Source organism: Lonchura striata, chromosome 12 (assembly GCF_046129695.1).
Source record: "Lonchura striata isolate bLonStr1 chromosome 12, bLonStr1.mat, whole genome shotgun sequence".
NCBI lineage: Eukaryota > Metazoa > Chordata > Aves > Passeriformes > Estrildidae > Lonchura > Lonchura striata.
Window position 1 is genome coordinate 20,734,582 of NC_134614.1, and position 8,997 is coordinate 20,743,578.

An 8,997-nucleotide genomic window follows, 5' to 3' on the forward strand; every position below is an offset into this window, starting at 1 on the left:
CGCTCAGTGCCCAGCACCTGGCCTGGGCTCCTCAGCACCACGCTCCCATCACATCCCTCTCTCCATGCCCAAATCCTCCTCCTGCGACCCTGCAGCTCCAGGGTGTACACTCCAGCCAGGATAAACTGGACTTTGTTCCAACAAATGACGAGGTGATGAGAAAGCGCGGCTCACGCTGCACCTTCCCAGCAAAAACACCTGCAGAATTCCAGCCAGTGGGTTTTAAGAAGGGCCAAAGTCTGGCTGAAGTTTCAGACAGACCTAGTTTTACCTGGGGCAAAACATTCTTCATCCTAAAAACAGCCTGGACCACATACCACAGGAGATATGCCTGCAGATGCACCAGCAAGAGGGTGCTATGCCCCGTATGCACTTTGGGAAACACTTCCATATAGAGCTCAAACCCTTGGAAAAAAGGTTGTAAGATCTTCCTACCTGGAAAATCAATTCAACTGAGAGTCACAGCAGTGCAGGAGATGCTGCAGCACCGTGCTCTGGGACACACACCCAGGAGAAAGTTGATTCACAGATGGCATGTCCAGCGCAGACACACCACGAATTCCCTGCGGAGCCCCAGTTTTCAGGACCAGTTTTTTCATTTCAGTGCCCATTTTTTAAATTCAGTGCCTCTGAATGAAACTAACTTACTGAGGAAACATGTTCTCCTAATAAAAACACACCCGTGACAGGCATTGTACAGACAGCACCATTAGCAGTAAACAATACACGGGAGGATCATCTGAATAAAACATTCTGGGTATTTATTTGTGTTGCTTTCCGAGACCATTGCAACTGAGCAGAAAACTGGAAGGAAAAAAAGCCCACAATTAGTTTCAGAATAGCACTCCCAGAAACACTGTAGCCTATCAGATCTATGTAAATATTTTACGATATGGGTTTCATTTCAGTAGATCTGTCAAGATATTTACAGGGCTTGACAGTATTTCTGCCTTTAATTAAATTTTCACACACATACTTTAATGTAATTTAAATAGATTATTAGTTGTCAGAATATAGTATAAATTTTGTTTACGATTTAGTTACTTTAAGTACTCACATTGAGGAAACTCATTTAACCCCCTGACTGAGGAGCATTAAGTGTTGAGATGAGACTTCTAAAGAGCTTCTACTGCCCTTTGCACTCTTGCAATAATCTTAAATTACTACAACTTAATTGCAATTTCAAGGCACTAAAATGGAGATGCTTTAAAAACAGCACCAGGAGGGTCAATGAGAGGAGAAAAATTATTTAGTCCTCCTTCAGGTGCCTCTTAGGGAGAAACTGATTTTGCCCATGCTCTTCTCTTTGCCCATTTTCCATAGAATCCTGTCTTCATTTGCAGAGTGACGCGGAACAAAAAGTCATCAAGATTATTCTGGATACTTGCCACATCCAAACAGCCATTAGACATAAGCCTGCTCACTTGCATGCATGGAAGAGACCCGTGCCAGGAGAACAGAAAGACAAAACCCTAGAGCACATTTGCAGAGAAGGCTGCACACGAACAGAGCCAGCAGCTTCTCTGACTTGGGAGCTCCAGTGCTGGAGTAAGGAAAAAGAGCACGTGTTAAACCACTCCAGAAATCCCAACCAACAAATAACTGATCTCCGCAAAACAGTACAACCAAAACCACATATTTTTAAAGTAAAAGACTACAGCGATCTCACAATTAAGTTTCTCCTCTAATGATTGCATGGTTTATTCCATGCTGGCTTTTTTCCCCCCTCTCTCTACACTGGCATCACCTTGTTACCTGCGGGAGCTGCAATTCCCAGCACAGCGAGCTGCGGGAATCGAAGCGCGCAGCGAGCAGGCTGCGAGCAGCACTTCTGTCAGCACAAAAGCAACCACTTCTAGCAACCACAAGATCTTCTCTGCCTCTTCTTGCAACGAGACACTTCACAAGGATCTGGCCAACAGAAAAACAATCAAACTCACGATTTGAACACCGCTGTGCCTCAGCACGGCCGGCGCTGACGCGCGTCCTCGGTGGCACAGAGTTAAGGGCTCCCAGCCTGGCCATACCTTTCGAAGCACTGGAATAAAGTTTGCTTGCCAGGACCTCTGAGAACGGTCTCAAAGATGCTGCTGATCTCTAGTGCACAGCGTCTCTAAATTCCACCTAGCAAATGCTTTCTGGCTTCTCCTGCATATCACATCTCTGCCGAAGCGCTCGCCGGGTGTGAAAACACGCTACTATACGTGGAGGGAGGGGGAGAAAAAGTACCAGTGATACGAGTTAGTGGCACAGACCAAAAGCCAAAGGCAGAGACATCAGCAGAAGCCCCAGTTGATGCCAGCACACTCTGGATCAGGCCCAGCGCAGCCAAGCGCACCCTGAGCTCACCCCTGGGGACACGAGGACCAACACCAAGCTCAGAGCAGGGTGCCACCGTGTCCCCACGCTGCTGACCACCCCCTGGGCTTCCCCTCCAGCCACCAGCCCCTTCCCACCTGCTTCCCCAGCAGAGGCTCGCAGGGAGAAGCTCTGGGAAGCAACCTGAGAGCAAGACTCATCTGAGGAATAATTAAAACGCGCTATTTAATTCAGCTTAAGTACAGACAGCAAACAAAACCCTCGTGCACCCGAGCCCTGCAGGGCCTGATCCCGCTCCCTCTGCAGTGGGAACCCCCAGGAAAGCTCCCTCCCAGGCGCCCTGTCCCTGCACACACGATGCTGGATGTGCTGGGAAGGGCGGGAGAGGCCTGAACAAACGCTGCAATTCCAAAAGGCACCCAGCTACCTGCAAAAACCCCACCGAGCCTTCTTCAGCCCTGGCTCGGCTGCATAAAAAATATTTCAGCTCAGTGCCTTGAAGTTGCAATTAAATTGTAGTAATTTAAGATTATCACAAGAGCAAAGGGCAGCAGCAGCTCTTCAGCAGACTCCTCTCACCACTTAATGCTCCTCAGTCTTGGGGTTAAATGAGCTTCTTTAGTATAAGTACCTTAAAGCAAGTGAATCGTAAACAAAATTTATACTATTTTCTGACAGCATATAATCTATTTAAATTTATTAAAGCTTCTTGGAGAAAATTTAAGATGACAGAAGTATCATTATGCCCATAAATAACTGGACGGCATTGCCGAAGTAACTGTATTTTACATACATATCCTACATATGCGTGCGCATATGTTATTTCATTTGATAAACAAATTTATGCTCAACAAATATTTCACAAAGGGAATTGTGTTATCCAGTTCAATCTCTCTATATAAATGACCACAAGAGGTATACGAATACTAAACACTAGATACATTCCATGCATTTGCCCTTTTTGCTACCAGCCTTTTTCGTAATTTTTACAGTGCTATGAAACAGGAGTAATTCAGGAGCTACAAATATTAACAGTACATCACATCAAGGATGATAATGTGAATTTTAGCTCTGAAAAAAGGTGATCCACTCCATGAGAAACGCATACTGCGGTGTATGCTGCACGCTAATGTCCGATGCACAATTCCCTGCTCAACTCCCCTGCTCCTTCTCCTACCAGGGCAAAACCCAGCTGTGTTACAGTTACTGGTGGAACTGATTTAAGCAGAAAATGTTTATAGATGTTAAAACACATTACACATTACGCAAAATGGCTTAATAGCATACATGTGCATGTTTAATGCACATACTTTTTATTGTCTAATTAAAATATATACCATAAAAAAATCTACAGGCTTTAGAGTAAGTTATGCAGGAGAGTTATGAAACCTTACCTTACAGAAAGTATAAAGTACTTATTGTGAGATCTGCACTGCTAATTAAAAAAATGCTTATGCAAAAAGATTTAGGATTCCTTAATTCTTCAGCAGATGTGCACTTGGTCTCCCTCCTGATTAATATACATTAGGGTAACAGCCTCTTACTTGGATTTCTTTAAAAACAGGTATTTCCATTGTTTTAGAATACTTCAAAGGAATGAAAGGGACACATATTTAAAGTTTGAGTTCAAGTGTTTGAATACAAACATGAAACTGTCACACAACAAAACTAACCTCACTCCCCTTGCTCATTTCAATTGGTACCTAAATCCCAACTGTTTATGGAAGTAAAATCAAGTGTCTATTAATACTCTTTACTGCTATTTCCACTAAAAAACTACACAGTAACAGTCCCTGTGATACAGCCATGAAGACACATTACACATAGTCTTGTAAAAATCCCGGCGTATCAAAACCAAGGTCCATCCCCGACTTCTTGGCAACATGTTTGAAGGAAAAGATATTACAAGTTTTCCAAACTGTACGAATGCAGACATCCAATATACAGTGCTTAATCAGAACCAAACTCCTCTATTATACACCAACACAGAACTTACACACAGAGAGAAAAAAAACAAATCCACGTTTCCTTACAATTCAGCGATCCAGAAATAAAAGCTGAATTCCACAGAACTTTCGGGGTTTTCTGCATTGCACTACTTTAATGCCTTCTTCTCTGCAGCTCTAGACAGTGTAAACATAATCAAATCCTAAGTCACTCTGAAAGTATAAAAATGCACTTCAAACCATCATCACTTTAAAAAAAAAACAAACAAACCCCAAACCCCAGCCCATGCACAAAAAACTAACTTTGCAATCAGAACCGTGAGCAACAGAAAGCCTTGTTTGAAATAGTAGTTATTTTTCTCAGAGTTATCCTTTGGTTTCACAACAAAGATCAGCATTTGTAATGGTCCATTTCTGCATAAGTGAACATATAGCCTTGCTGCCTGATCGAATAGTCCAGAGCTTTCAGTGAGGCAGCTCCTGACAACAGCCCAGCAGCAGCTTTGTTTGATCTCTCCTGCCTTCCTTAATCTGGGTTGTCAAGGTTCACTTGTTGGAGGCTGTTTACTTTACTTTTTCCAGAAAAAAAAAAAAAAAGTGATTTTTTTTTCCTGTCTCTCATACAATGACTAATCCAAAGACTAAGGGGGAAGAATGCTGCCAATGCAAGATGTTAAAGCTACAATACCTTTTTGCAATGAGATTTTAGCCGACACCTTTTGAATGGTAACTAGTGGAGAGCTTCCTCCCCCAGTGCCCTGGTCCATTCAATATGGTTGGGAGATAGTTCAAACAAAATGTGCAGGGGAAAAGCTTCAGAGGAGAGAAGCTGAAACGAGTAGCCCCGATTTCCCTGTCTTCCCCCAAATGTAGCTGCCGAGATGCACGGTACCTCCTTGCCCACACTCGCTTCTCTGGGAACTTGAGTTATTTCAGGCTCTCTCAAACTTATAAAACGTAAGAGCTGTTCAGCAGTAATAAAAACTGCAAAAATAATCCTAAACCGAGCAAAATGCCTGTTTTCCAAAATATTAAAAGTAAGCCGTGGATTAACAGCAAAGGTAAAAAAGTTTCTTTGATGACATGCTTGCAACTTTGTCTAATTAAGCATCTGTCACTAGTGACACCAACATTTCGTCAAATCAAGTAAAATCCAAGTTTAGAAAAACTGTATGGAAAGGAAACACAGTTTAGAGAACTGTTTTAGTATTTAGAACCATCCAGCACCCCAGAAATCAGCAGGCTATATGGTGCAGACGCCACGCTACGAGCAGTACACATCCATTACTCACTCCGAGAACAGTTACTAAAAATGAAACCTTAAACTTCTGAGCACGGAAGTTGAGCTCTAGCTTCTCTACAGAAGCGGCTCAGAGAGCGCTCGCAGGCGGCAGATGCCTCGGGTAGGGACGGGAGGGCTGCGCGCTGCCGCCGCTGCCAGGCTCAGAGGGAAAAGGACGGGGGAAAAGGAAAAACAAAAAAAAAGTAATCGCGCTCGGCTTGGTTCACTCAAAGCAAAAACACGCAATTAAAATCATTACAGCGAAGTGGCAGCAGAAGAGTCGCTGAAAGCGCGGCGCTCGCAGCCCGCCCGGCGATGCTGTCCGCGCCGGGGCCGCCCGGTCATTAATAGTTGCCGGGCGGAGCGGAGGGGGCTGCGCGGCGCCCCGCGGAGCCCTGCCCGCGCAGCTGTCCGCGCCCCGCTCGATGGCTTGGTTTGGGGTTTTTGTTGTTTTGGGTTTTTTTGTTGCCTTTTTTTTTTTTTTCCAGGAAAGAAAGAAACCCACAAACCGGCGGGGCGGGGGTGGGGAGGAGAGAGGCGCGGACACGCCGCTCGGCCGCCGCCTGCAGCGCGCACCCCTCCGCTGCCCGGGGACGCGGCCGCGCAGCGCGGGCCGGCAGGTGCGCGGGGCGGCCCTACTTACCGGGCAGCGGCGGCGGCTCCGCGGCGCGCAGCGAGCCGCGGCTCCGTCCCGAGGCTCCGCACCGCGGGGCTGCGCGGGAGGGGGACGTGCGCTCACACACGCGCGTGAAGGATGCGCGGTCCGCACCCGCGCAGTGAGAAGTTGCGCCGGGCTGAGCTGAGGAGGCGCGGGTGTTTATTCAAACACTTCGTTTCAAAAAAAAAAAAAAAAAAGAAAAAAAAAAAAAGAAGAAGAAGAAATAGAGGGGAGGGGGGATGGGCGCAACGCGTCCCAGGGACCAGCGGTGGGGGCGGATGCGCGGCGCGGGGCTCCGCGTCTGCGGAAGGGGCTGCGCGGGCGTGAAGCCGCAACAGGTGCCCGGGAAGGGGGGAACGGGCAGCCGGGCACAGCACGGGGGGGAGGGGGGGCGCGGCCCCACCGCAACTTCTTGCTCCGAGCGCCGAAGTTGGGGCGTACGCGCCCCTTGCGCGGCGGCGCGGAGAGACCCGGCGGAAAACACGCGGAAAGCACGAACAGGGATGGGAGGGGGGCGGGACGCGCCGCATCCCACCACGGCGGGGAGTGCGCGCAGCGCGGGGCGGGGGGGAAGTTTCCAAAGTGGGCGGGGAGGGGGTGCGGGCGGCCCCGCAGCCCGGGGAGGGGGCTCCGCATCCGCGCACCGCCGCCCCACATCCCCCCACCCCCCCGGTACCGCGGCGGCGGTCGGGGAGGGGCGGCCGGGCACGTGGGGCCGGCGGGGGGAAAAGTGCAACAGCCCCGGAGGAGCGGGGAAAGTGTCGGGGGGCGCCGGACTCACCCGCAGGACTCGGCCCTGCCGCTGCCCAGCACGGCGCGGCCGCGGCGCGGGCGGGCGGCGGCGCGGAGCGGCGCGGGGCTGCCTCCGTCCCGTCCCTCCCTCCCGTCCCTCCGGCACGCCGAGCCCGGGCGGCGCGGCGGCGTGCTCCGCCGCTCGGTAAATAACAATAGAGCCCTCCGCCCGGCGCCGCGCCCGCGGGCCCCGCACGCCGCCCCGCCGCGCCCCCGCCCCGCGCCGCCCCGCGCCCCCTCCCCGCCCCGCGCAGCCCCGCGCGGGCGGGCCGGGGGCGGCCCACGACACCCCCGCGGAGGGAGATGTTGTTATTTTTTGCTGTTGTCAGTCTCTGACGTCACATCCACCTGCTGGGTAAACAAGGCTCGGCGCAAGGGAAAAATAATAATAAAAAAAAAATAAAATAATAGAAGCGGGGGGTGAAGCGCGCAGGGGGTGAAGGGCGAGAGCCCCGCAGGCGCGGAGCTCCGCGGAGGACGGCCGGGGAGGCGGGGGGGGGCCGGGCCGGGGGAGGCGGGGCGGCCCCACGGGGAAGCGAAAGTGGCGGTGGAGCGCGGTGCGCAGCGCTGCGCATCCCTGCGCGCCCCTCCGCACCCCGAGGGACAGCTCAGCGCCCGGCCGGGGCCGCCCCGTCGGCGGGCGCGCAGCGCTGCGCACCCCTACCAACTTTTCCGCGGCCGCTCGGGAGGCAGCGGGGCATCAGGCCAGCGGAGCTGAGGCATGCGGGGGACCCCGGAGTGCCCTCCGCAGGTACCCGCGGAGCCGCCTTACCTGCGCGGAGCGGCGAAGCGGGCGCTGCCTGCGTTCGCCCCGCAGCGCCCGCTGCTGTGGGCGCAAACACCGCTCAGACACACTGCGCGGGTGCGCAGCGGCGCGCACCGGCCGCTCGGCGGGACTGACCGTCCCGGGGACCGGGCTGGGTCCCGCTGCGCGGCAGTGGGTCCGCATCTCGGTGGGTGCGCGGAGCGGCAGCGCTCCGGCCGCGCCGTCGGGGCTACCGAGGAGAGGGGTGGCAGCGCCCGCGGGGGCAGAGCCGGGACCACCCGGCTGCCCCAGCCCTGCGGCTTCGGCACTCGTTCGCCGCGAGTTTTAACAGCACCGATGGATTTGGAACCTCCGGCGGCGCGGGGGCTCGCTTGACGGCGGCCGGAGCAGGCGAGGGGAGCGGCCCCGCCGGGCAGCCCCTTGCCCTGCCCGGGACCCCGGCCCGCTGCCGGCAGCAGCGCGGCGCCGGCGGGACGGGGGTCGCTCGTCGGGCGCCCCGCGGGGATGGAGCGCGTCCTGCCCGGCGCTGCGGGCGGGAGTCAGCGGGCGGCCGCCAAGTTACCGAGCGACCGACTCGTTCGGGGGAAAAAAAACTCTTTCTTTGACCCGCCCGGCTTTCTTCCCTCCCTGCTTTTTCGGCGAACTCGTGTGGTTGCCCGCAGGACGGACCCGGGGCCGGGGGCGATGGTTTCACACGCCGTCCGGAGCGCTACCGCGGGGCGAGCCGCGCCCGCGGGAGCCCCGCGCTGCGCCCAGCCGCTCCCCGAGTCCCGGTGCCGGTCCCGGTCCCCCGCCCGGCCCCGGCGGCTCCGGCAGCAGCGCCGGGCCCGCGGCGCCACCTCCCGGCGGAACGGCGGGAGCCGCTCCGGCAGCAATTAAGACCTGGAATTACCCTAATAGCGAGGTACTTATGCGTAATTCATTATATTTTAAATAATTAAGAGCGGAAAATCGCTGCAAATAAATATTTGCGGAGGTGATGCTCGCGCCGCTGCCGGAGCGGTGCGCTCAGACCGGGGAGCGCTCGGGGCCGGGAACGGGCGAGAGCCGGGAGCGGAGATTTCAGCATCCCGCTTCTGCAGCTCCGGTACCGCAGGAGACACCGGGGTTTGTGTGACCTGGCGGGACCACCAGCTTTAAAAGCGAACATCATCTTGTTATATTTTTTAGTTCATCTGTTTCTTCAGTAGGAAGAAAATGGAGCAAAACCTGTTAAAATTGCATTTTTTAAACA

The 8,997-nt window shown here is 53.5% G+C and overlaps 1 protein-coding gene across 12 annotated transcripts in view; it reads right to left on the minus strand.

The window, feature by feature from the left end:
* FOXP1 (forkhead box P1) overlaps positions 1 to 7,787 on the minus strand; it is a 380,080-nt gene extending 372,293 nt beyond the window's left edge. For 4 of the 12 annotated variants that reach the window (XM_031505960.2, XM_031505961.2, XM_031505953.2 and 1 more), the window contains exon 1: positions 6,987 to 7,056. The gene's annotated coding sequence lies outside the window, so the exon portion shown is untranslated. Of the gene's footprint in view, positions 1 to 1,755; positions 1,842 to 1,940; positions 1,960 to 2,027; positions 2,133 to 4,352; positions 4,375 to 5,806; positions 5,826 to 6,190; positions 6,386 to 6,986; positions 7,057 to 7,769 lie in introns of those variants that run through there. The other 8 variants (XM_077786176.1, XM_077786182.1, XM_077786174.1 and 5 more) reach the window with 8 other exon arrangements.
* Between the last annotated feature and the right edge of the window lie 1,210 nt (positions 7,788 to 8,997).